Source organism: Budorcas taxicolor, chromosome 22 (genome assembly GCF_023091745.1).
Source record: "Budorcas taxicolor isolate Tak-1 chromosome 22, Takin1.1, whole genome shotgun sequence".
NCBI lineage: Eukaryota > Metazoa > Chordata > Mammalia > Artiodactyla > Bovidae > Budorcas > Budorcas taxicolor.
The window spans coordinates 31,815,947-31,842,724 of record NC_068931.1 but is presented as its reverse complement, the minus strand read 5'-3'; positions in this window follow the sequence as shown (position 1 = coordinate 31,842,724).

Here is a 26,778-nt window from a genome sequence, read left to right as displayed (position 1 = left end):
TGAGCTTCCCCCACACCCTGATCTCAGACAGCTGTCATTGACTGGAGGTGAAGATACATAAATAAGTGTGTTCACAAAACAGTGAGGGTGCTCTGCTAGAAGACAGAGGCTCAGGATTTGTAAGGGGTGGGGAGAGATGTGTTAGAAAGTAAAGAAGATGTGACCCTTGAGATGAATGTTAGAAAATGAGTGTGTTTTAAGCAAGTCAAAAAGTAGTCTTACTGTCCATCTTTGGGGTTTCCCTTCCTGGGCCTTTCTGCCTTAGAAATCTGATGATTATATGGTGTAATATTCCCCTGCCATAAACATTCTTCCTTCCAGTTTCTAGCCAGGGTGATGTCACCATGAGACTATGTCTGGTGTAAATGGGATATAATCCCAAGGCAAATCAGAAATGAAATGAGATCTCTTTAAGAAGAACAAATTAGCCTCAACATAATAAAATAGTTACAACTTTGTGGGAGATATGTAAAATGGTTTACATCACTGAACTTTCCCAGATGGTAAACATAAGGCAAGACTGTATCTGAAAATGGATATATGGTGGATTTGGTTACAGATGTACAGTACGTGCACAGTACATATGTGTGGAATCAACTTTGAAGCATTTTTGACCTCCTGGGTGGTAAATATTTATCATAATGTGCCAGACAAACACACCCACAATTTCCAATGAGCTAAAGGGAACAGAGGATCTAAAACCAGTGCTACCGTCAAAAGAAACTATGGTCTTCGGAACAGAGAAAACATTGCTGAACATATGAAAGAAAGTAAGGACATGCGTCTCAGTGTTGCATGTGCCTGCTAAGTCGCTTCAGTCACATCTGACTCTTTGCGACCCCATGGACTGTAGCCTACCAGGCTCCTCTGTCCATGGAATTTCCCAGGCAGGAGTACTGTAGAGTGGTTTGCCATTTCCTCCTCGAGGGGCTCTTCCCAGGGATCAAACTTGCATTTCATGTCTCCTGCCTTGGCAGATGGGTTCTTTAACACTAGCGCCACCCGGGAAGCCCCAGTGTAACGCAACACAAATAATACCATTAGCACACACATACCACAGAGTCTAACTGTAAAAATGCCTTACATTTATGACAACATGTAACTTCCAGAAAGGAGGCAAGTAGAAGGCCTCTCCATCCCCCTGTAAGGATGGCAGAGCTGGGGTCCCTGGGGGAGGGGGGCAGGCACACAGTGGTGTGGGAACTAAATCGGCCAGGGGCACTGATTTGGTTAGCCCGGTCACTCCCCTGTGAACTTTGGGTTAGACGCAGTTACGGGGCGGAAGGGGAAGGCAGGAAGTATTCTAATGAGAATTCAATTAATTCAGGGAATCTCAGAAACCAGGTGTAAACTCTGCCGGATATTAAATGATCCCTGAGAAGAGACTTAGGGTTTTGTAGCGCGTCAGATCAATTTGCGAGGAGCTGGCAAATTGGCAGCTGCCCTGCTGTAGCCCCGGCTTCCCCCCTCCCAGGGCCATGTAATTATCATCTTTCGGCTCTGAGCAAGTGTGGCTTGAAACCCCTCACCCGGCTAGTGAAGTGAGGGACCCCTTTCTGCTCCACCCTGGCTCCCCACGTGGATCTTCAGGGTGCAACTGCCACCCTCAGAAGCCAGAGGAGGTCCTGGCTATCGTTAAAACAGTTCCGACTGGCCGCACAGCTCAGCATGGGGACACGGCTTCCTGTGGGGTGTTGGACCGGCCACGATAAAATGACGTATGACAGTCTGATGTCGGGGCTCAAAGCAGCGGGAGCTTAATACCAAAGGGGGCAGAGGATGAAAACACAGCTGAAGAACAATGTCCTGCCAGAGAGAAGTGTTGAGTGGGGACCCCGCAGGGGCCACTCCAAGGGTCTTTAAAGACTTTATGTCCGCATGATTAGCCAAGATGAAGGGGCCAGCTGCAAACTTTAATTTCCTGATGACACAAAGGAACCATGAACAATATATAGATAGGATTTGAATTTGTAATAAGCAGTGGCCTAATCCACAGCAAAGGATAGTCAGGGTGGACCGGAAAAAAAAAAAAGAAAACAAACGCTGGTTTCTTAGGTTCCCCATTCAGACCTCCTCTTTACTCAGAGTTTTACTTCCAGCAATTTATCTTGGAGGAACCACTGAGGTTGGGTGTGGGAAACAAGCAATACACTTTTGCACCAAGCCCCTGAATTGCTGACCAACTGTGTTCTCCTAGTAGAAGACAAACCGGAGTTTGTGTAATTGTGTGTGGACACCTGGTCAGAAGAACATTCCAGATAAAGGAATGGCCCCATTCGTCCACTGAGAGTAGTTTGCTACATGCCCACATTCTTATACCTTCCTATACTGAATTCTTAATCTTGAGCGAGGGTGGGAAATTTTTAAAAATAATCAATCCTTCCTTCATTCTTAAATTAGAAAAAAAAACTTTTTTCCCAGTGCTGTGGGAATCAAATTAGCTGCTGGAAAAGAAAAGCTCGACTTTCATTTCTGTTTTCACCCTTTCAGCTCTAATCATCTTCAAGTGTTAAGGTGAATAATAATAATGTTAAGAAGTTTAGGTCAACAGGAAGTGCCACGTGATGGGGGCTGGCCTTAATAGGCAGGGAAAGCCATGGGACAAGAGGGGCCAGATGTTTTGAGCAGGCAATGCAGAGCAAACAGTGTCTGGGAAAGGGAAAGAAGTGTTTCCATACTTCTCAGAACAGGGGGCTTTTTGTATCCAACACTTGGAAAGAACCCAGATCAAGTGCTTCCGTCTAAGAGGCAAACATGAGAAATTTGTGTAGGCACCAGTATAGTGAATACAACACATTACTCTTATTTATTATGAAACTCCCCACAGAGGGAGCAAGGAACTTTACCTACATTATCCAATTTGGTTGCCCTGCAGAGTTAGCCTTATTATTGCCATTTTACAAGTGAGTTCATCTATGCAGAGAACTTACTTTATTTGTCCAAATATGTTCTCAGTGTTAAATATTATAGCTAAATTGGAGCCCAGGCTTCCTGACTCCAGACCTGTGGTCCCTTGCAGTGACAGAATGCATAAGAAAGATACTTAGAACTCCAGGATGACTGTCTCATTGTTCCTGAGATGTGTCAGAGAGTGGTCTCGTTGCTAAAAGCAGTAGAACCCCTTGAGAGTAGTTATCTTGTGCCTTCTACCCACCATAATGACCACCCCTAATCCAGGAAAAATAACTATTACAAAGAACCTTCCATGTGGACTTTTTGTAATGTCGATGGGATTTATCGGTGTGGCTTCATGGAAGGAATACAACAGGAGCACTTCCAGTTCTGAAAGAATGACCCTCAGAGAAAAACTCACAGCTGGTTTTTCTTCTTTCCTTATCAGACACAAAAGGGATGGGGCGATGTGTTAGCTGGAGAAAAGGAAAATCCTTCTGTGTGATATGTGTGTCCTTATGAGTCAGTCTTTGGAAGCCGTGCTCAAGTCCTAGCGCTTAGAAATTCTATCCATGCGTTCCTCTCTTTGGTATTGAAGGTGCCTCCAGGCGGGAGCTAGTGGAACGGAGGCTCCCCAGCTGCCAGGACCTGGCTCTGATGGCCTTCTGGACACAGCTGTTGGGGAGCCTGGGCTCTGTTTCAAGGGGAATGTGTCATCACCCGACCGCCTGGGCAGTGACAGGGGATGGGTGAGGTGAGAACTCAGAGGGGCCCATTCTAGTGTATTCTTCTTTTTCTGAATGCTCTGTCTCTGTCCAGGAGCTCTGCCTGTCTTTGACTTCTGCTCTGCTTTCCCTCCCCTCTCCGACTCCAAACTCTCCATGTCAGAGCAGATTGTTCTGCCACCCTACTGGGGAGTGTTGCTCTGTGTAGGAGGTCAGCCCCTGAGTGTTTCTGAGCCACACTATTCCTCAGAACGCAGCTGAGAAATGTCTCTGGGCTTGAGGAGTGCTGCAGGCGGGGTTGCCAGAGCCCCTGCCCTCCAGCCAGCCCTCCGATCCGGGACAATTGAGCTAATTAAAGTGACAGAAGAACAGTTGAGCTACTAATGGGTGCCAAGAAAGTGGAGAGGGCCCAATGTGCTTGACTCACATTGGGAAGAGCTTAAGTTACAGTTTTGAAAATTACTTCACTTTTACTTAGATTGTCTTCTCTGCCAGGGCAGCCAATTCTGAGAAAGGATGTATGACGAGGCTACCCCATCTGCAGGGAATATTTGCTCCATTTTATCTGACCTGTGGTGACTACAGGGTGGGGGTGGAAGGGGGTTTGTTCTTAGCCTGTCCAAGTCATCCTTGAGGGAGGAGAGAGAGGGCACCTACATGACTACTTTCCTTTGCCCAGGTAAGAAAAAGCCACGTAATCAAGTTAAAACTGTAATTCAATTTCCTCCTCAAAGAATGTGTTACTAAGTGAGTAGATAAGTTCTTTCTCTGATCTGAAGATCTGCGGTAACTCATATCTCCTGAAACGGATCCAGTGTGCTTTGTTTCAACAGATGTAGATGACCTGGCATTACTGAAAAATGACAAAGACATTTTATAAAACTTTAGGATAGTAACTTGTATCTACTTATGTACTTTCTTAGTCACGGAGGGGCTGCTGCTCATGGTATGGGAAGGCAGCCCAGTTAGACACACCGGGTTAGAATCCCTGTGCTGCCTGGCTATTTGGCAGAAGCAGGTAACTGAGTCTACGACTCAACTTCCTCATTGCCAAATGAGAGTAATACTAACACCTGCTTCCTTGGATTGTTATGAGAAACCGATGAAATAACAAATGTATTAAGCACTTGTTCCAGTGGCTGATTTATACTAGGTGTTCAAAAAAAAATCGTACTTCAAATAATATCTACCTCAGACTGCTGTAAAATGAAATATGCCAATGTATGTTAGGGACCTGCACATAGTAGGTGCATAAACATAAATATTACACCTCCTCTCCCTCCAGTATCATGGTGTCCAGGTTTGTTAAAACATTAGATGTCAGACTATGCTTACAATTACCTTCTATACTCTAGGTCATTTTGTTGAATTACATTGTGGGTTTTAGTATTCCATCTACCTACCACTTTTAAATCAATATGTCTCCTGAAGGGACCAAATTCTGATTCATACACAGCAGACAAGCAAATTCAGCCACAAATATGCATCTCACCAAGCCACCATGTGGAGGACCATGGGAAGATCATGCTGGACTCTCACAGGTACCACCTCATTCAGTCAACCTTACACGTGTCTGTCTGGTTCAGGGCTGTAAACCAGAACTCCTCAGCTTGCCCCTCAGGCCTCAGAAATCTCTTCTAGCAAAGAGTGTATCTACAGGCCTGGCTATATGATTTATAATAGTCCTTATGTATTCCAAGTCATGGGGAGAGGAAGAAGACACTAAATACCAAGGTTTTAAAGACAGTGCCTCACAGAAATGACCATAAATAGCAGCTCAGGAGGCCACTTACATGAAGTTAGACCCGCTTAGGACTGGAAGCTGTTACAGGGTGAGCTTATCATAACTTGATTCAAGTGCAATAAGCGAGAAGTGGAGAAGATGACCAGTCAGTGTAAGAAAGCCAAGCGGAGATCAGATAACCACATTAAAAAGATTAAAATGTCCAGCCCGCTATAAATGCCTGCTAAAATCCTAAAAAGGAGTCTGGAGAGACTCATAAAATCATAACTAAGAAAGTAAGGGAGCCCTGAAGCTTTAACCAGATGTTCTTGTGATATGAATGACTGTGTTAGTAAATTTTCATCCTAGCAATACAGCTTCATATTGATCTTCTCCTTTTATTAGTCAGTGCTGCTATGAGATTAAATATTGTCTGGAAGGAAATACAGACTTCCCTCTCTAGAAGGCTCTTCTCAGTAACCCAGTGTTTGTTATCGCAAAGCACACCAGGGAGTTTGTAATGAATTGTTCAACAGAGCAGAGGCTTGAGTCTATAAAAAGAGTTATAGAAGGGGTAGCCTTATAGAGAATAACCTCATTTGGGAAGCAAGCATTGTGTGCCGTGCCGAGTGGGAAACCTGTGGAGAGCTGTCTGAAGCAGAAATAGACGTGAGTATTTATGACCAGAAGCACCACTCGCAATATACAGTGCTAAACACTTAATCTATGGTTAGATTTTACTCCAGATCCAAGCTGAAGTCAGCAGAATTAAATCTTCAAGTGTATTTCAGCAGCCTTAAATCCTTCTGATACTGTTAGCGGTGGCAGGGTTCCAAAATGCATTCTGTTAATAAGACAGTAAAGTATAAAATCGAGTTATCTCCTTCAAGGAGAAAAACACAGAGTAAAAGAAACGAGTCTTGTAAAATTACATTCCCAGCGCTCAGGCCTTTTCTACCTGAGTTCCTTTCAATTTACTCTTTTACTGCTAGACCATTCTCCTTGACAAATAGCAGAAAAAAAGAGAGAGGGAAAAATCATCTCCCACATTTTTTTAACTATGAAGGAAATAGTACCCCTGAAAAAGAGGTTGAGGATTTTTCCTCCTCTTTACAGGTCAGAGGAGGTTAAGGTTTTGCCCATCAGTTTGTAACATGTGGTACAAAGTCTCCGTGGGCTAGCAAAAAAGATTTCAGCAGCTGTTACCTTTCTTTTTCACTTAAGATAACTTTTGGTTTACCTGCAGCTAAAAGAAATTTATGCAGCATACACAGGGGTGTTATTCAAGATCCCAAGGCAACTCCCTTAGTTTTCCCTGGAGCAGCATGAAAAAGCTAGTTAAGACATGAAAGGAAAGGAGGATGGATGGTTGGATGGATGGATGGATGGATGGATGGGTGGGTGGAAGGAAGGAAGGAAGAAAGGAAGGATGAGGGAGGGACCACATTCCATACCAACATCCTTTAAACACAGCATTGACCTGAAGCACTACACTTGCTCAAATGAACAAAGTCAAAATGAAACCTAAAACTTCTGAATATCCGCTGTCACAGCCTAGAGTTTCTGCACATACAGAATAAGAGACCACCCACAGTTTTGAGATCCCTGTAGGGCAACTTGAGTGTTAAGTAATGAATTTTAACCTTAACTCTGAATTTCATTGCTTATGTGAGCTTCACTGAAACTCCTTGATTCATCAATATGTATAACTGTTGGCAATTTTATGTTCTTTAGGCAATTCTTTTTTTTTTTTTTTTTGCCTGTTCAGGAGTTTGAATAAGATAGAAACTCCCTTGTGTTATAGTACTATGTGAGACAAGAAATTGAGCTGAGGCAATCCATTGGGCAGATACAAAAATACATGAAAATATAGATTTATACTCCACTGGAAAACCATGTTATAGTTGGCTGAAAATTTAATATAGTGTATTAATGTTTCCCCTTTAAGGTAGCTCAGGATCTCTTCATAGGTAATTTTGGTTTGGTTTATTTATCTGTAGATGAAAATATCTGGAAAATACTATATGTAATACTTTGATATAACACTTATATGTATTGGATAACTCACACCTTGAATATTAGAACAAAGACCCACACACAATTTCATCACAGAGAATTATAAAATTGAGGAAAACAAGACTGTAAAACATAATATGCTGCTAAGTTGGAAAAGGTCAGTTTTCATTCCAATTCCAAAGAAAGGCAGTGCCAAAGAATGCTCAAACTACCACACAATTGCACTCATCTCACATGCTAGTAAAGTAATGCTCAAAATTCTCCAAGCCAGCCTTCAGCAATACGTGAACTGTGAACTCCCTGATGTTCAAGCTGGTTTTAGAAAAGGCAGAGGAACCAGGGATCAAATTGCCAACATCTGCTGGATCATGGAAAAAGCAAGAGAGTTCTAGAAAAACATCTATTTCTGCTTTATTGACTATGCCAAAGCCTTTGACTGTGTGGATCACAATAAACTGTGGAAAATTCTGAAAGAGATGGGAATACCAGACCACCTAACCTGCCTCTTGAGAAATCTGTATGCAGGTCAGGAAGCAATAGTTAGAACTGGACATGAAACAACAGACTGGTTCCAAATAGGAAAAGGAGTACGTCAAGGCTGTATATTGTCACCCTGCTTATTTAACTTCTATGCAGAGTACATCATGAGAAACGCTGGACTGGAAGAAACACAAGCTGGACTCAAGATTGCCGGGAGAAATATCAATAACCTCAATATGCAGATGACACCACCCTTATGGCAGAAAGTGAAGAGGAGCTAAAAAGCCTCTTGATGAAAGTGAAAGAGGAGAGTGAAAAAGTTGGCTTAAAGCTCAACATTCAGAAAACGAAGATCATGGTATGCGTCCCATCACTTCATGGGAAATAGATGGGGAAACAGTGGACACAGTGTCAGACTTTATTTTTGGGGGCTCCAAAATCACTGCAGATGGTGACTGCAGCCATGAAATTAAAAGACGCTTACTCCTTGGAAGAAAAGTTATGACCAACCCAGATAGTATATTCAAAAGCAGAGACATTACGTTGCCGACTAAGGTCCATCTAGTCAAGGCTATGGTTTTTCCAGTAGTCATGTATGGATGTGAGAGTTGGACTGTGAAGAAGGCTGAGCACCGAAGAATTGATGCTTTTGAACTGTGGTGTTGGAGAAGACTCTTGAGAGTTCCTTGGACTGCAAGGAGATCCAACCAGTCCATTCTGAAGGAGGTCAACCCTGGGATTTCTTTGGAAGGAATGATGCTGAAGCTGAAGCTCCAGTACTTTGGCCACCTCATGAGAAGAGTTGACTCATTGGAAAAGACTCTGATGCTGGGAGGGATTGGGGGCAGGAGGAGAAGGGGACAACAGAGGATGAGATGGCTGGATGGTATCACCGACTTGATGGACGTGAGTCTGAGTGAACTCCGGGAGTTGGTGATGGACAGGGAGGCCTGGTGTGCTGCGATTCATGGCGTCGCAAAGAGTCGGACACAACTGAGTGTCTGAACTGAACTGAACTGAAGAACTATTTTCATTGAGCTAAACAAAATATTTGCTTCTTGAAAGAAAACCATGACAAACCTAGGCAACATATTAAAAAGCAGAGACACTATTTTGCCAACAAAAGTCTGTATAGTCAAAGCTATGGTTTTTCCAGTAGTCATATACGGATGTGCGAATTGGAGCAAAAAGAAGGCTGAACACAGAAGAATCGATACTTTTGAAGTATGCTGTTGGAGAAGACTCTTGAGAGTTCCTTGGACTTCAAGGGGATCAAATCAGTCAATCTTAAAGGAAATAAATGCTGAGTATTCATTGGAAGGACTGATGCTGAAGTTGAAGTTCTAGTACTTTGGCCGCCTGATGTAAAGAGCTGACTCATTAGAAAAGACCCTGATGCTGGGAAAGGGTTTGAAGGCAGGCAGAGAAGGGGATGACAGAGGACAAGATGGTTGGATGGCATCACCAACTCACTGGACATGAATTTGAGCCAGCTCCAGGAGATGGTGAAGGACAGGGAAGCCTGGCATGCTGCAGTCCATGGGGTTGCAAAGAGTCAGACATGACTGAACATCAGAACAAAAACAACAAAACAAGTTACATACATTATTTTAGAAACTTTTCTTGGATAACTGCCTAAGACGAAAACTGAAAAGCTCTAATTAATTCTTGTCCTCTAATTTTTCTGGATTCCAAACAGACCCTTCACTTTCCTGTTATGACATCAGACTTAATGTTTCTAGACCGCGGTTTTTTAAAGTTGACTTGAGAAACAGTCTAATTGAGATAGGATTTAGGAGATGCCTAATTTACAGCGACACAACTACAGACTGTGGGTAACTTCTGCAAATGCGGAATCTTTTTATTATTGCTGCTCATTTCGTTTCCTTCAGTTAAAGGGGAAATTATTTTGTGAACTTGTCCTAAAATTCTGGGTGTCGGACCTTGTCAGCGCCTACAGTTCCCAGGACCTGGCTATTAGAACTACTAATATAGTAGTTTACCTGTGAACAGGGCTTCCCTGTGGTAAAGAACCCGATCACCAATGCAGGAGATGAAAAAAATGTTGGTCTGATCCCTGGTTGGGAATATCCCCGGGAGGAGGATATGGCAACCCACTCCAGTGTTCTTGCCTGGAGAATCCTATGGATAGAGGAGCCTGGAGAGCGATGGTCTATAGGGTTGCAAAGAGTTGTAGTGACTTAGCATGCAGCACACACGGTGTGAACAACTCCAGTTACATTTTTACTTTAAAGACTCTTGTCCAACAAGTCTTTCCAAATCCTGCTAGTTGACATGAATGCCTTCCTTCATCTAGCTTCCTGCTAGATTGATTAAAGTTATTTCTGTAAGTGACTTCATGCCAAATTGTGAGCTCCTCGACTAGGTTTCTGCCACTTTTCATATTCCTGTCAGTACCCAGAACTGTGCTTTTCACATAAATTGTCCCACATAAATGTCCCTTGAACTGAACTCTTTTCCTAAAAATGGGGAATTAAATCTACCCATAGGGAATGGTATGGAGATGAATGAGCAAAGGACAGAAACGTCCTCTAATGATGTCAGAGATGAAGCCAGCACACACCTGGTCCCAGACCCTTGCTAAGATGTGTATGTAAAGCCAAATTAACTTCAAGAGAATTGAATGAGTACAGTGAATGCTTTTCATCCTGGTGCCCCTGGAGAGGATGTTAGCACCATGAGATGAGGTGGAGGAAGAAAGAGATGCTCCTGCCGACCCCAGTGTGATAGACAGACACTCTTCCTACCAGCCCTCCAGTCTGCGTATTTCAAAATGACAGCAAGGAAAACAATTTACAGTTGACGCCAGGTGCCCCTGTCTGTGGGACTCCTTCTGTCACGTCAGAGAGATGAAAAAGAGACACTGTTTTCCATAAACAACTCTGAGCCACATAAATATTGTTCTATTCCCGCTTAGAGCAGTTTCTGTGACCTGTCTTTGCTCACCAGCACTAAAATCCTGGCAGGGCAGTCACTCCTGTGTCTATCCACTGTATCAGAGAGCTGTAACTGTCCCAGGATGGAGTGAATGGTGATGCTCAGAGGTCCAGAAAGGGGCTGGGGTGCTGCACTTTGATACCGTCTTGTGATGCTGTGCTATAACTTGCACGATTCCACAGCGATAAAATGTCATCTTAACTCGAGATCATCCTAGCTTCACCTTGCTGCCTAATGTTGCTGTTTCCTTCTCATTGCCTGCCCAAAGAGAGAGAGAGGTTCTCAAACATTTGGAGATGTTCTTCGGATTTAATCAGTCTGGAGCTGTACTCAGAGATAAATACATTTGAATATATAGTCCATCCCAGGTGATTCTTACAGCTTTATGGGTCAAGAGGAGGGAAACTTAAGTGGGTTATTTTCTACCCAGACTATTTTGGGGGTCCTAATAGATGGGTAAGGGAAAATAGAAGAAATAGCTCTCTTATTTTTTAGGAAAGAAAACATATGAGTATAATAATATGATTGACTTCAATTTAACAAATAAACATATATTTCTACATCAAAAGCACTACTTAGTGAAGATTCAAAAGTTGAATGAAATCTGGTTTCTTGTACTCAAATGGCAAGTATGGACCAAAAAGAATTACCATCCTCTCTCGGACAATGGATCACCCAGTTAGTTCAATGCTCTGCTCAAAAAGAATAACAACAAAAACTTAGGGAGAAGGTCATGGTTTGTCTTTGATGTCAACCTTTCCATAAATATCTGATGTGTCCTGACTTAGCTGAGGAGCCAAATGTTCATGTGGGTACCACTAATAATAATGGCATAAAGGCACACCAAAGAGCATCCAGCCCTGTCTCCGCACATCACCAATGAGGTAACCGAGGCCTCAAGAGGTTAAAGAACTTGTGAAAAGTCTCTAGTTACTTTGTAGCATGACTCACACTAAGACCAGGCCTTCTCACCTTAGCCTATCACTTGGAGCAAAGCTGTCCACGAGTTCATTCATCCATCCAACCATTTGACACTCATACATTTGTCCATTCTACTGATGCTTCGTAAGCACCAGTTAGCACCGTGAGACGAGGTGGAGGAAGAAAATTCATGGTGCTAAAATTGAGATCAGAGAACACGCTATATAAAGCCGATTTTCTTTGGTTTCTGTCATTAATACAGCTCTTGTGAGTGTTTAGGGAGATCCTTTCATTGTCTCCTGGCATGGTATTCAGGTTTAGGCTATATCCTCCCTGGCATTGTGTCTCACTGTTTGGTCAACATGGATCATTTTCTTCAGACCTCTTGTTGAGACTGCTTCACCACTGTTTCCTCTCAAAAGGAGGTGGCAAGCTGCACAGTGTTTCAGGGATGGATGGCCCATGGTTTGGTGCATAGTAAAATTATTATTACAACTTCCTTCAAAACAGTGGCCTTTGGACTTGCAACGCTTCTTTGGAACCATGACTCTCAGACCTTCCTCTTCTTCCCAACAGACCTAGCAGGCGATTATCCCAGACATAGTTAGAATTTTCTTTGTCGCCTTTATTTTTCACCTTTCATTGTCATGCATGAAAGCACATATACGCTATCCATTCTCATGGCCTCCCAAGATGGTTCTAGAGTTGGCATTTTATAAACAAAAGATCTTAGTTATAATTGTTAAGTTTAAATTTTTCACTGGGGAATCCACCCCTCCCCTGAGTTATTCTTAAATTACAAAAGAGAATGAAGGGACAGTTTTGATTCCTGACCCTTTGAAACTCAGCCTTCTTGGAGTAGCCACTCCCCTTAGCAGCTGACTCCATAAATGAGCTCATCTTCTGTCTTTACTCCTCATCCAAGGCAAATCCGAGGTAGCAAATCGCATTTTACAGCAATAAAACCTAAAACATTATCCCACAGGAGCCACGGCACCCCCACAGAGCTCACTAGTATAGTAAAATGTCAGTAGCTCAGAAAAACAAGTGCCCAGGACCGTGATGCACTCTTTCTCACCATTGTCAAGGATACTAAGTTATTCCCATGTGTGTATGTTACTTAGTGGCTTCCAAAAACGGACCTAATTTATCACCCAATTAGAGGATAGACTTCTTTTCAGAACTGGGACTACATCTCTTATCTACTTTCAAAATAAAACCTAATCTATGCATTTTGGAGGCTGTGGATACAATCTGATGGAAGATCCATTTTGTCCTTAAGTTCTAATAGCCATCAGTCATTTGTTTAATTGTTGATTGACTGTCTTGTATTTGGCATAGTCCTTGTACTCAGGGATGTTGCAACCTTACTGAAAAGGAAACATATGTGAAACAATTGAACTGAAAGATCTAGAAGAACCTCAAAGTCTATCCAGTTTCCTTATAGTAGATATTCCTGCTGTTCACTAGTATTTCTGACTCTCCTCTCTTCTGAGTACCTGGGGAAGTTACATTTCTCAGCTCCTTGAACTTCAGGTAGATCGTGTGGCATGCTTTGACAAAAAAGAGGAAAAAAAGGAAGGTTTGTGGGTCATATATTGGTGGAAGCATTAAAGAACTGGAGCATGCTTCTTCATTTCCTTTCTTTTTAGCAATGAAGGAGGAAGTGTCACGGTTGTCTTAGTTCCTTTGGGCTGCGATAACGAAATACCGTAGACTGGGTGGCTTATGAGCAACAGAAGCCTATTTCTTACCGTGCTAGAGGTCAGAAGTCCAAGACGAGGTGCCAGCACTGTTGGGTGAGTACCTTTTCCCAGATCAGACTTCTTATTGTGTCCTCACAGATGGAAGGGGCAAACTAGCTCTCTGGACTCTCTTTCATGAAGACACTAATCCCATTTGTGAGGGATCTGTTCTCAGGGCCTAATCACCCCCCCAAAGCCCCATTTCCTAATATCATCACCTCAGGCATTAGATTGTCAATAAGTGAATCTGAAGGGATCATATACACTCAGCCCCCTAGCAGTGGTGAAAGACACAAAAGTTGAAACATAGAGTCAAGAGCATGGAGGACAGCTGCCCAGCACCCCTTCCCCTTCCTTCCTCTTCCCAGGAGACTCTGTGGGAGCTAGAAAAACAGTTTTTGTTGTGGTAGGCCACTGAGATGTAGGGTTATTTGTTATCAATAACTAGTATAACCTAGACTAAATCCTTCACTTTATAGATGATGAAATTTTAAGTGCTAACCTGTGTGATCCTGAACCTCCAAGTATAAAGAAATCAATATAACCACGGGCTGGAATGCTGAAGGATGTCTTTATGTCTAACTTGACCTTCTCTCTGTAGGACACCTATGATTAATCCTAGGGAAGTGGTTATGGCATTGGTAGGAGTGTGATGGTGGCAGTGATGAGACAGCCCAGGTCAGGAAGCAAAGACAGAAAGAAAATGGGTACCTAATTATAACAACAGTAGTTCACAGCTATGGTGCTGAGCTCATGGCTCAGTGGTAAAGAATCTGCCTGTCAATGCAGGAGATGCGGGTTTGATCCCTGGGTCAGGAAGATCACCTGGAGAAGGGATGGCAACCCACTTCAGCATTCTTGCCTGGAAAATCCCATGGACAGAGGAGCCTAGCAGGTTACAGTCCTTGGGATCGCAAAGAGTTGGACACGATTTAGTGACTAAACCACAACCGTGGTCCTGAGCACTTTATTTACATCATCTCATTTGATTCTTACAACCATCTCTATGGAAATAATAATCATAACTATTTCAACCCTCCTGATGAGATAGTCATGATTACTGTTTTCATCTCTTTACCAAGTAAACCGAAGCTTTGAAAACTTTACTCTGAATGTCTGGAATTTCTTCCCACCATCTACTTTCTTCCTAAGAGTCAAGTCTTTACTAATGCAATGAAACCTATCCTCTCCTTTCCTCTGGTGATGTCACCCTATTGGTTGTCTTTTTTCCGTTATTTGTAACTGCTCTATTTCTACTAGCTTCATTCCTTCACTTTAAGAACTAGGCAAATGACTCCCATTTTAACATAAAAATTGTTTTAAAAAATATAAAACTGAAATAATTATATCCTAATTTGTCTTCAAGTTAGCATACTCTTTGTCTTCAGCCCCTTAACCCATCACAGAAACTTCCCTGGATGATTCACCACTGACTTCTTGGTTCCCTAGTTCAGTGGACAGAATGAACACTGATTTTACTGGTTCTATTGGTTAGAGCTAACTTAGCTTCTGAGGTTCTATGCTCTTCTGGATTCTTCTTACTCCTTTACTGTAAATCCAACGTGATGATTTTTCTTTCTCCACTAACCCCATGCTTGTGTCTTCAGTCCTTATTCTTCTCATGGAGGACCAAACTCTATAGGTGGACTACATGTCAATATGTTAAATCTCCCCAGATCGAAAGCTCTAGAGCAGTTTTCTCTCAAGGATTTCATAAATATGTTTTCTGCCTCTTTATTCATGTGTTACCAAGACCCTTTAAAATAAACAGGTAAAAAATTGAACTCGTCCTTTACTACTCTGGATGGTCTCCTTCCCCAGAACTCCTTATCTTCATAAATAACTCCATCAACTACCTACTGCTTCAAACAGCACATCTGCAAGCCTATTTTCCTCCTCTTTCAATATAATTAGATTCTACAGCTTGAACAAACCATCTAGATAGTGCCCAGTTTTTCTCTTTTTTGCCGTTCTTGTAACTGGTTTAATTTAAGGCTTTGTCATGCTGATTTTAGCTAGATCCTTTCCTTAATCACAGTAAGACTCCCTCCAAATCAATCTTAACTTCAGCCAGAGCAATCTTTCTGTTCCAGTGTGTTCATGTCATGCATGCCTGCATGCTCAGTCACTTTAGCTGTGTCCGACTCTTTATGACCCTCTGGACTTATAGCCCACCAGGTTCCTCTGTCCATGGGATTCTCCATTGCCCTGTTCCAGAGGACTTTCCCAACCCACGGATCAAACCCACATCTATTGCCTTGCAGGCGGATTCTTTTCCACTGAGTCACTGGGGAAGCCCACGTCGTTCCTCTACACTTCTCAGCGGTACTTCCTCACATTCTGGATAAAATCTAAACACCTCAGCAGATCCGTATGATCTTTCATGGTCTGACCTACGCTCCCCTCTCTAGCCGTTCTGCTCTTACTTTCTTCTTCACACTAATCCGCTGAACCAAGCCAGAGAGGTGCTGGCCCAGGAATGAGCTGAGGTCTCTTTGGCTTTCATGCGGTCTCCTCTCCTGAAATACCCTTCACTCTCCCCGGTGGCTCCTCTGGCACCTTCCACCTGGCTTCCAATCACAGCTCCAGTCCTCTCTGTTGTGAGGCCCAGGTGCTCCCATGTTAGTGCCCCTCCAGTGCCTTGAGCACAGTCTCTGATGCTGTCCTCCCACGGCACACTGATCAGCTGAAGGGAAACAACGATTGAGTCTGTGCTCTATGGGGCTTCCCAGTGGCTCGGTGGTAAAGAATCCACCTGCACTGCAGGAGGCACAGGAGTCACGGGTTCGATCCCTGGTTCAGGAAGATCCCTTGGAGAAGGAAATGGCAACCCACTCCAGTATTTTTGCCTGGAGAATTCCATGGACAGTGAGCCTGGAGGGCTATAGTCCATAGCGTCACCAAGAGTCAGACACAGTTGAAGCAACTTAGCATGCAGCATGCACACAGTATGTTATATATCTCTTTTTATCCTCGTGCCTACAACACCAAATAAAAATAACAGATACTCAGTAAATATTTATTTACAGAATTGAATTAATATCTATTATTTTAAATAGAGGTTATATTAAAAATTTCTTTAAAATTTGGTTCACATGTCCTTCTAAAAATTAAGGGAGAATTTTTTCCCCCACGTGATTGTTTCATAGCTTGGTTCCATTTCTATTCTCAGATTTATCTGTTTCACAATATAGGGTTAAGGCTTCAAAATAATGCACAAAAATAAAGTCAGCACCTTGTCATCAAGATTTATAGAATGCCCACTCTAGGTGCAGAGTCCCATAGTTAGGAGAGAAACACTTGGAAAACAAATGAACTTTTTTTTTTTTAACTTTGCTTGTCTCATTTATAGCTTAGAAGTTGCTTCTGAACCACAGGTGGGTATAAAGACAGTATGATCTTCAGATTACTGATATGTCTAAAAGATAGTTTTTATAATTCAGCCTGCTTTCTGAATGAGTGGACACACCACGTCATTCAGTACCTTGATGAAAATATGAGGGCTAGACATACTTCTGCTGAACAAGGAAACATCAGAATGGAGCCCATATTTTGATTTTTTGTGTGTCTGTGATAATACTGTAAATTGTCTTTTCTCATTTTCTCAATCTCATTAACTTCATTCTCCATTGCTTCATTATTTTCAGAACTGTCTTCTGTGTAGCTGCATTTTTTTCAAACCCACTAATCTGTCAGCTGTTACAGTAGTTTTAATTATATTTTTTCCAATATTTCTTTGCTTGTCATCATTTATTTTTAATTTACATGCATATATTATTTTTACAATGAAGCACAAGAATGACTGCTTGCTATCCGTAATGTATAGTTACCAAACTTTTGACAGGGACTTTGCCTCTTGTATCTCACCATGAAATTGCAATTCTGCTACTCTCCCCAGATCCATGCAGAGAAGAGACCCATGTTGGTAGGTTTTGAAGACTGGATCTCAATCAGTGATTGCAATAGATAATCTTACTCTGGTTTTGAGCCTTTAGGCTTTAAATTGCCATCCTGAGCAGCAGGATATTCTCACAAACCATTTAGAAGGTGGCCCTTAGTCACAAACTCTCTTCAGGGTCATAACTATGACAAACCAGTCTCCTGATATCCAGTGACGTGGTATATGAGGAACATCCTGATCAAACAGGAGCATGATGGAGATTGAGCAAGGATTTGGAAGAAGAAGAGCTACAAAGAAAGCAAGTGTTCTGGAGAGTAACTCAGCCAGCTGTACTAGGACTGAGATTAAAATTCAGACTCAAGGGATTCATGTTCTTTGCAATTGTTTGCATGAGAATTATTGGTCCTCTGACTCAAAGCCTAGATGTTCTCTAGTTCTGTTTCCAGGAAGAGAGAGAAGCAAAATCATGATAATAATACCAGGTAGTGTTTATTGAGTGCCAAGCACCATTCTAAACATCTTAAATGTACATGCATAACTTAACTGTACAACAAACCTATGAAGTAGGTACTTTATTATTTCCATTTTAAAAATGAGAAAAATCAAGGACTGAGGATAAAGCAACTTGACCAAAATCATACATATTGATAGGTAATGGAGTTAAGAGTTGAACTGAGGCTTTCTTACCCCCAAACTTTTGCTCTTAGATACTACATTGATTTAAAAAAAAAAAAAACACACCAGGAAAATGCATATTTAGGAGAAATATTGGAAGAGCAGTTCTTTCTGCCCAACTGTTTAATACAAGATTGCCCATCTTCGATCTTCGTTTTTTCACTTGCACTCAGATCCTTATAGTCTTACAGTTTTGAGTAACATCTATATGCTGACAACCCCCCAAATGTAGATCTTTAGTCCAGATCACTTTCATAATTGCAAACCTACACGTTCAATTGCCTTCTTGACATCTCCACTTGGATCCAGGTGGTTATCTCAGACTTAACAACCCCAAACCGAACTGATCTTTCCCTGTAGTCATGTGTCTCCCTCAGTCTTCTGCATCTCAGTCAATGGCAATTCCACTCTCCCAGCTGTTCAAGTCAAAGCCTACGTCTTTCTTGACTCTTTCACGCCAGTCCAGTCTCTTAGCAAATCCTGTTAGTTCCCTTTGCAAAATTTATTTAGAATCAGAATTCTACTCCCACCATTAAACCAGCCTGGCCCTTCCCCACATTCTGTCTCACCTGAATTACTGTAATAATCTCATAATTGAGTTAAGTGCTTCCAATCCCATCCATTTACAGTTTGTTCTTTACAGAGCAGTCAGATTGATCATTTTAAAATGTAAGTCAGATCGGGTAATCCTGTACTGAAAACCTTGCAATGGCTGGAGTAAAAGCCTGAGTTTTAAAAGGGCCTGTAAGACCCCCTGGGCTTCCCAGGTGGCACTAGTGGTAAAGAACCCACTTGCTAACGCAGGAGACAGAGAGACATGGGTTTGATCCCTGAATCAGGAAGATCCCCTGGAGGAGGGCTTGGCAATCCACTCCAGTATTCTTGCCTGGAGAATCCCATGGACAGAGGAGCCTGGCGGGCTATAGTCCATGGGGTCACAAAGAGTGAGACACAACTGAAGTGACTTAACACACACAGGACCCTGTGAGATCCGACTCTCCCTTAATAGAGAAAAGGGTATTTTTCTCGAGAGAAAAGGATATTTTCTCTCATCTTCTCTTCCTTTCCCTGCTCTACTTTATTCTCATTTATTCTACTTCATGGCTGACTTACTCTATAACACAAGTTCTAGAACAAAATGGAATCCAGTTCTTCATAGTGTATATTGAATGAAACATAAGCTCTCTTTGGCCAAACACCTTTCCGCACAGTCATGGAAGCAAAAGGTTTGGCAGCCATCCTTGACTACTCTCTCCATCATTCACTGCATTCACTAAGACCATAGACAAGGCTCTCAAGTCCATTTTCCCCTCTCCATCTCCATTACCCTACCTGAGCGCATGGCCTCTACCTTCCACCTGAGTCGCTGCAATAGTTCCCCGAGAGGTTTCTCTTTCACTGGTCTCTCCCTTCGTCTATTCTCCTTCCTATAGACAAAGTTATATTTCTAAAAGGCAAATCAGATATCATTTCTTGACTTAAAGAGTCAAGATTCCCCTTTATTTAAAGGTTTGCTTTTTAACCATTTTTGATCAAAGATCCCTTGCAAGTCTGACAATACACATGAACTTCCAAGAAAAGTACCAGAGTTTGCACCAAATTTCAGGTGGCTCACGGATGTTCTGTAACTCTCAAAGGAAGTATTCAGCTCCCAGGAACTCAACATTAGCAAACCTTAGGCTATAGGGAAGTGAACCAAAGTTCTGCCGTCGCAGGCCCAAGACCACCAGCAGCCTCATATTCCATGACTCCTTTACTCTTCCAGACCAAGCTCAAGGAAAATACTTCCTAATTAGCTCAGGAAGTTTACCTTTCCTCTTCTCTGCCTCCAAAGCACATATATCAATAATCACATTAGATTTTTTTACATTGAAGTATAGTTGATTTACAATGTTGTCTTAGTTTCTGGTGTACTGCAAAGTGATTCAGTTATATTTAGAATTGGTTTTATAAATAGCATTCAGTTACATTTATAAATCATTAATTATAGGGTATCAAATATACTCCCTGCGCTGTACAGCGGGACCTTGTTGTTTACCTGTTTTATATATAGTAGTGCGTATCTGCTAATCCTAAACTCCTAATTCATCCCCCGCCCCCGACTCCCTTTCCCCTTTTGTAGCCCATAGGCTTGTTTTTTTATGTCTGTATCACATTAGGTTTTAAGTATTTCTAAATATTTTCTTCCTCTAGAGCTTTCAATTCTTTGAAGAGAGGAATAACATCTAATGTTTGGTTTATGTCCAAGCCCTACCACAAACCTTAGGGCACAGTTGATATTTAGTAAATATTTATTGGGAGACTATATCAAAGGTTAGAAGAAGGAGGGATATTGATTTCTTTGCCCATCCCAGCTTCTTCTGTCCTCTCTGATTATCAACTAGAAAAGAGATAACTCAAGTGCATCAGATTAGAATCTGTGTGATTGTATTTAACAAAACCAGTGGTTACCAGTGGGAGAGGGAAGGAGACTAAGGATCAAGACAGGGTTATGGGATTAAGAGTACAAACTGCTATGTATAAAACAGATGAACAAGGATACATTGTACTACAGAGTAGTTATAGCCATTATTTTGTAATAACTTTTAGTGGAGTACCCTCTATAAATTACTGAATCCCTATGCTGTATACCTAAAACTAATAAACTATTGTAAATCAACTATTAACTCAACTTAAAAAATAAATAGGGTGGAAGGTGGGAGGGAGGTTCAAGAGGGAGGGGACCTATGTATGTACATCTATGGCTGATCACGTTGATGTATGACAGAAACCAGCACAATGTTGTAAAGCAATTATCCTCCAATTAAAAATAAATTTTACAAATACCAGAAGGAAAAATAAATAAATAAAAATTTCCCAGGGAAATGCTCTCTGCACTAAAAATTGGGAGTCATTGACCTAAAGCACATTTCCATTCTCTTATTTGCATGTTGGATCTGGGTTTCTTCCTTCTTTTTGTGACTCCCCTTTGTTAAGACTATATTTTACATTTGTCATGACTGATGATTATCATTTTCTATGTGTTTGTTTTTGTAAGCAGGAAAAGATTAAGAGGAAGAAGTTAGATCCTAAAGAGTGGGCTAACAATACTTAACTCACAGGATTACTGTAAGAATTTAATGGACACTATATATATAAAGTATTTATTTAGCATAGTTCACAGCCCAAATGAAGTGCTCAGTAAATGGTAGTTACTAGCCTAGAGAATCCCAGGGACGGGGGGAGCCTGGTGGGCTGCTGTGTATGGGGTCGCACAGAGTCGGACACTACTGAAGCGACTTAGCAGCAGCAGCAGCAGTAATAGTAGTGATAATAAACGACCCTGAACTTGTCACTTTCCCAATAAGATATAAATATATATTTCACAGGATATGTATGTTTGCATGTAGATATGTATATAAAAGAGGAATAGTGTCTAATTAATGTAACGATATTATATATATTATATAGCTATTACATATATACACATATATTCATATAAGATATTTCTGATTAGTAGATCATTTGCCTTGCCTTATTTATGTACTCAATTTGTCCTGTCATCTGACTCTTGTCTGTCTAACACTTTGACTATCAGCCTTAGCTCTGATGTAGAGGAAGTTGGAGATCCAGTCTTATTCAGCACTTAGAAAATTGCTTCATTCTATTAGGAAATTTTTAAACTACTCAGATGAATCACTATCAAGACTAATTTTGAAAACCGTGTTTGATCAGTGGTACAGTTTTGGTTGATAGCTCTGCTAGTCCCAAAGGAATCTTAACAAAAAATTATCAAAGAGGAACACTTGGAAGACAGAAAAGATTACAGGAGGAGGCAAAGTTGGAGAGCAACCATACTTAATAAGAATTCTTCATACAGTTTCTCATTTATTAGACAAGCTTATGAACTGTGAATCATGTCGATGGTGCCCCTTTATCAATGAGGACCAAACTGAGATTCTGGAAAGATCTCTCCAATAACACAAAGAAAATGATTCAAGAGGATTCTCAAAGATTTTTCTACAGGGGGAAAAAAAAGTGAAGCAGTATAAATTTTATTTAAGCCAGACTTCTCTCTCCTGAACTAAAATTTGTCATGATCACAGCCACCCTGCTCTCATTTAGAATTTGTTCATCGTTAGAAATCTCTGTTGAGAATGAAACTGTAACATGAGTTCCCATTTTTTGGTTTGAAGGTTTCAGCAGGGATTCCATCAGCTCCTGAACTCTTGCTGTATCTACCTGACGACTTTCCAGGGGATTGAATAGAACAGCACAAAGAACTCTAGTATTCAGAGAGCTGCAAGTAAGACTCTGAAATGCAACTTTCAATATGCATTTGCCATATTTGCAATAGTCTCTCTTTAGTTCTTAATATGCACAAATATAAAAGCCTTTATTATAATAGGGATGGGGTGGGGTGGGGTGGGGAGAAGAGTAGGAAATCCCATGAGAGTTTGAAGAGACAGGGGTATTTAGCTATGAAACAAGGTTTTCAGAGGGTGCTCTCAACAACAGAGAGCAGTCGGAGATGGGGTCTGGAAGCCAGGACATGCTGCCCAGTATGGGGATGAGAATGCAGAAGAGAACAGCTGACATGAGATCCGCAAAGAATTATGTATCTTCTCTGAAGGCTTCACCAGGACCTCTTGTCAGCTTTTCCTTACTGATGAGCCTTCTTTTATTTTCATCTCCCTCCCTTTCCACTCAGATTCCATAATATATCACTTCAGTAACTCTCCTCCTCCACCTTTTGAGGTTGAGGAAAATGTTGGTATCCTCAACCTTTTCATCTCATTGGGTTTTTTATAACCAATTATCTGGCTAAATCCTGGAAAATTCTATTTGTCCTTCCCTGTGTATCTACCCAGGATCCCAACCACTGCTGGAGAGAACCATGGCTGAGCAGTCTGTAAATTCATGGGATGGGAATTCAAAGATGCCAGGCAATCACCATTTCTCCTACTCACTGCTCTGTCCCATTCAGCAGAGCAGCCTTGTCCAATCTCCCAAATCTTTAAATCCATGTCCTCTCAAGCTCCCCTAACACTCTTAGCAAATAATCGCCTATTTTATTGGAAATAACAGATACTATTGGATAGAAACACCTCTGCTTACTGCTTCTGACTCCCAAAACTAAGCCCCACTTAATCCACCCCTTCTCTCTTCTCTCCTCACTCTTGGAAAAGAGAGAAGTTCTGGGTCACATGGATTCAGTTCTATCAGTTTTCTTTTCCCTGCTCTCTCTCTTCAGTTCTCTCCCTGGTTCTTTCTGCTCAGCAAATATTTCTCTGTCTGAATTTTAACTTCCCTTCCTTTCCACTCCTTCCAACCCAGCATCTGGAAAGACTTGTTTGCATTGACTCTTTCCCCTCCTTGCCTTTTCTCCCAAACGTTTTCTCCCAAACAGTCCACCAAGCATCTTCTGGCTCTTCCGAGTCACAGTTCCAATGACTTTTTTAATCCTTATCTAACTTACCCCAGTCACTCTCCTCCAGCCATGAAATTCTTCATATTTTGCTTCTAATCTCCCCATTCTGCTCTTCTTACTCCCATCCACAGTTCATCCTTAAAATATCAGATTTTTCTTCAATTTAAAGATGTTAGACATTTGCATTCATGTCTCAATTGTTGCTCATGACCCCTGGTGTCATTGAATTTTTCTAAATTATTTGTAAAAGATATTTTACATTGTGAAGTTTTAAAGTTACCAAAACCTCATAGGCTTGGTCACAGGCACTGCAAACATTAAAAATTTTTCATTTGCCTTTCAATTTTTAAGAAAATTTTAATAAGTTGATCTTTCCCTTTATATTAATAGTTTCTATTTTCAGTGTCATGCTTAGATAGATCTTGCTTATGTGTGAAAGCTGCTCAATCATGTCTGACTCTTTGCAACACAGAAGACTATATAGTCCATGGAATTCTCTAGGCCACAGTACTAGAGTGGGTAGCCTTTCCCTTCTCCAGGGGATCTTCCCAACCCAGGGATCGAACCCAGGTCTCCCACACTGCAGGTGAATTTTTTACCAGCTGAGCCACAAGGGAAGCCCAAGAATATTGGAGAGGGTAGCCTATCCCTTCTCCAGGGGATCTTCCTGACCTAGGAATCGAACCAGTATCTCCTGCATTGTAGATGGATTCTTTACCAACTGAGCTATCAGGGAAGCTGATCTTGCTTATACTAATACTAAATAAGAAAAAAATTTGAATATCAATATTTAATATTGATCTTGCTTATATTAAATATCACTTATATTAATATTAAATATTGAAAAAAATTTTTCTTAAGAGCAGTTTAAGGCAAAATACAGAGGAAAGTACAGAGATTTCCCATAATCCCCCTGCACTACACATACATTACCTCCCTGATAATCAATACCCCACCTGAGCGATACATCTGTTACAGTTGATGAATCTGATGATTACCGATACATCATTATCAACAAAAGTCCATTGCTTGCCTTAGAATTTGCGTTTAGTATTGTGCATCCTATAGATTTGAAAAAATGTTTAATAACATGTATCCATCACTGTGGTATCACAAAGAGTATTTTCACTAACTATCCTGAAAAATCCTCTGTGCTTCATCTAGTCATCTCTTCCTCACCCTGAACCCCTGACAACCACTGATACTTTCGCTGTCTCCATAGTTGTATCTTTTCCAGAATGTTATACAGCTGGAATCATATAGCCTTATCAGATTGGCTTCTTTTATTTAGTAATATACATGTACGTTTCCTCAATGTCTTTTCATGGCTTGACAGTTCATCTCTTTTTATCACTGGATATTCCATCATCTGCATGTATCACAGTTTATCTATTCACCTATTGAAGGACATCCTGGTTGCTTCCAAGTTTTGGAAAATGTGAATAAAGCTGCTATACATATTATGTGCAGGTTTTTGTGTGGACATAAGTTTTCAGTTCTTGTCGGTGAAGTGCCAAGGAACACGTTTACTGAATCACATGGTAAGAAAGTCCTAGCTGCCTGCAAAGTGACCACCATCTTGAATTTCCACCTGCAGTGAATGAGATCTCCTGTTGCTCCACATCCTTGTCAATATTTGGTATTGTGTATTGTCAGTGTTCTGGATTTTGGCCATACTATTAGGTGTGTAGTGGTTCTATTTTTCTTCCGATAGTTTTAGGGCTTAACTTTTTGATGTTCAAATCTTTATCTGAAACTTATTTGGGTAGAAATTTATTATGATGTGGAGAAGAGAGTTACTGCTAATTTGTTCCAAATATTAAGCCACTTGCCTCCCAAATAACTTTTATTGAATAATCCTTTTCCAAAGATATTTTAAATTTCACCTTTTTTGCTCTATTAGCATCTCATAATACTTGGACCTATCTCTAGATTCTCTATTATGTTCTGTTCTTTTCTATTTCTGGACCTATTCCTTAATACTTTTAATCATGTAGTTTTACAATGCATTTCATTGTTTGGAAAATAGACTTCTAAAACTTTTTTATTGACCGGTTTTATGCTTTTATTGTCTCAGGTAAACTACAGAAGCATTTGGTCACATTATAAAGAATAATTTATCATTTATATTTTTATCACAATTTGTTAAATTTGTACATTAACTTGGGGAAATATGGACAGCTGTGTACTTTCAAACTTTTTCTTTCAGATGTTATGTCTTTCTTTTTTGATTCCCAGGAGAGGACTAACCTCTCCTACCCATAGATCTCATAGTTTTTGCTAAGTTCACTCCTAAATAATTTACATATTTTGGTTTTGGTTACTATTGTGAATGGAATTTTTATGTTCCATTATATTTATACAGAGAGAGGCTGTATATAATTATCTTGATTCTAGATACTCTACAAAACCCACTTAGTAGTTTTAATAATTTCTAGTTTATTGGGTAACACTTTTTAAGTGTTTTCATCTACAATCTGCAAAGAGATAACATCACTTTCCAATAAATATAAATTTTTGTAAAACATCTGATTGTAATATAAACAAATTTCATAAATATATTAAGAGGAATGCAGATTTTTCTTGTATTTAATTTGAAAGTCTCTGATTTTATTATTAGGCATGATGTTTTCTGCTTACTAAACAGATTTTATATCTATGTATTTATTTGTATGCACCTAGAGTATCTCCTCATGGCTCAGCTGGTAAAGAATCCACTTGCAGTGTGAGAGACCTAGGTTCGATCCCTGGGTTGGGAAGATCCCCTGGAGAAGGGAGAGGCTACCCACTCCAGGATTCTGGCCTGGAGAATTCCATGAACTGTATAGTCCATGTAGTCGCAAAGAGCTGGACATGACTGAGCAACTCACCTCAGAGTATCTTAGGAAGGATAGCCAGAAACCAGTAACAGCGATGGTGTCTGGGAAGGAGTTTGACTGATGGGTCAGTTTAAGCAGGGATACAGTTCATGAATATATTTATGTGTCTTGAATCTTGTACCATTTACATGTGTAATTCATTCAAAACAGAAATAATATAATTAAAAAATCAAAGAAATATTTATTTTCTTATTAAAGAAATTATTTATTTGGTTTTGGTTTTTACAGTTTTAAAAAAATACTTTGCAATGGTGGTGAATTAAACATGTGTTTCTTTCTATATTTATTGCCCTGATCACATGATTTTTATTTGATCTTGGAGGAGAAGGGGATGACAGAGGATGAGATGGCTGGATGGCATCACGGACTTGATAGACATGAGTCTGAGTGAACTCCACGCGTTGGTGATACACAGGGAGGCCTGGCGTGCTGCGATTCATGGGGTCGCAAAGA